Below are 2,036 nucleotides of genomic sequence, written 5' to 3' on the forward strand. Positions count from 1 at the left end.
GTTGTCGAGGTGGGAGAGGGCGGAGTGAAGTGCTGTTGAGATGGCATCCTCCGTACTCCTGTTCTCCAGACAAGACATAACAAATGTTTTTGAGCTCTGAGTAGTCCAAGCATCGGTTTTAGTAATCTGGTAAATAACCTGGGAACTGAAATTAACCCATTTTGCAATGTTTTATCATTGCCTTTATCCAGATAAATTTCAAATGTCTCCCGTGATCTCTGTAAATGGGAGCATCCTTTTTTACAATGAATGGGCCACGCCTGCGAATTCCGTATCTGCTCGAGCAACAACTCTGGCCCGATTTCCGAGCCTGTCCCGAAAGCCAATCCTGGCCCTAATACTGAGCCTGCCTCGAAAGACAACTCTGGACATAATTCTGAGCTTGCCTGTAAAGACAAATCTGGCCCAATTCTGTGCTTGGAACCCTAGTATTGTGCAGTTTTACATGGTTAGATGCCACAACCATTTGTGTGTTGTTAGGCCACTAGGGCCCCTTCCATCCTTATCAAGGGGAATGTTACTTTCATACAACACATAAACTAAACACCTGTTTTAATTATCATTTGTACAAAAACAAGTGTAAATATTACCAACTTGTAGATGGTCCCATATTTTTCCTGAGCCTGACTTGGGTCTCGGATTTGAAGACCTCTGTCCAGCTTTCATGCTGCCACCAACTTCAGTGAACTGCTTACTGCCAATGGAGGCATGGGTTGTGTTGTTGCCGCAACGATGAAGCTTTGCTCGTTGTTGGTACCTTGATTGGTCCGATAGCTTTTGCTTCTTTATCCAGGTTTTACCTGTTGAATAGGTCTTACCTGAAGAGAAGATTCGGCGGCTGGTCTTTAATGTCACCCTGATAGCGTTGTTCATTCCCGGCACATAGCATGAGGGGAACTCTAGCCCCTTCCGGGTATTCTGCCACCTTCGTTTGCGAGGACTCCCTTGAATCCATACGCATGTATTCCAGTACGTTCCACAGACATACTTTAGAATATGAAGTCAGTTACACTGACCACTCGCACTCCCCTCCACAGAGAGGGGGATTCGTAGACAGCTCTGAACAGGTGCTACCGCAGGCCCCTGCCTCGTAGTATGCTCACCAGCTATACCTCCGATCTCGGAGTCAGAACAAAACTGAGTCCGTGTGCTCACTTCCTCCAAGAGGGAGACATCATGCAGCCCTTCTATAGGTTCCGCTGCCAGAGGCTCCTGAGGAGACCCCCGGATATAAAGCTCCTCTTGCTGGAGCATATCGTGATGGAGCATCCTCTTCATCAGGAGCTCTTTCCAGACAGCCCTTCAACAGGTACTGCTGCCACGGGCCCCCGAGGAGACCCGCGGATATAAAGCTCCTCTTGCTGGAGCATATCGTGCTGGAGCATCCTCTCCATCAGGAGCTCTTTCCAGCCAGCCCATATTCTTTTTATTGGCTCACCAGGCCCAGTTGGTATGGCGCATTTCGATGCCATGCCTGGCACCCCTGTTTCTTGGTTTTCATGCCTTGGGGTATGCTCTGCAATACCTCCAACCTCAGGGTCAGAACAAAACTGCCCTGGTAAGCTCACCTCCTCCATGAGGGAGACATTATGCTGCCCTTCTACAGGTGCTGCTGCCATGGGCCCCAAGAAGACCCGTGGATATAAGGCTCCTCTTCATGGAGCAGATCTTTCCTATACAGCCCTTGAACAGAGCTGCTGCCACGGGCCCATGGGGTGACCCACGGATATAAAGCTCCTCCTGGAGCATGTTGTGATAGAGCATCCTCTCCATCAGGTGCTCCATCTTTGCTAGACATCCACAGATGTCGCTTCAAGTGGGAGGAGAATCCTCTTGGCCCGACTCATCGGAGTCCACAGGCTTACTTCCAAATGGCTTTTCCTCCACACAGGATTAGCCACGGCACCCTGATGCCGCCAGCTCATGGACTTACCACTCCACGGGAACCACAGTGGTCTGGAAGCCGCTGACCGCCATGTCAGCGGCTGGAGTAGCGCACCCACGTTCCGCGGTCTGGACCGGAGTCTCCTCACAGC

General features: G+C 50.5%; 1 pseudogene; it reads right to left on the reverse strand.

Annotated features, from left to right (window-relative positions):
* Positions 1 to 437: 437 nt before the first annotated feature.
* LOC116984287 lies at positions 438 to 534 on the reverse strand (annotated as a pseudogene).
* Positions 535 to 2,036: the final 1,502 nt, after the last annotated feature.

This window comes from Amblyraja radiata, chromosome 19 (genome assembly GCF_010909765.2).
Source record: "Amblyraja radiata isolate CabotCenter1 chromosome 19, sAmbRad1.1.pri, whole genome shotgun sequence".
In the NCBI taxonomy this organism is placed as follows: Eukaryota; Metazoa; Chordata; class Chondrichthyes; order Rajiformes; family Rajidae; genus Amblyraja; species Amblyraja radiata.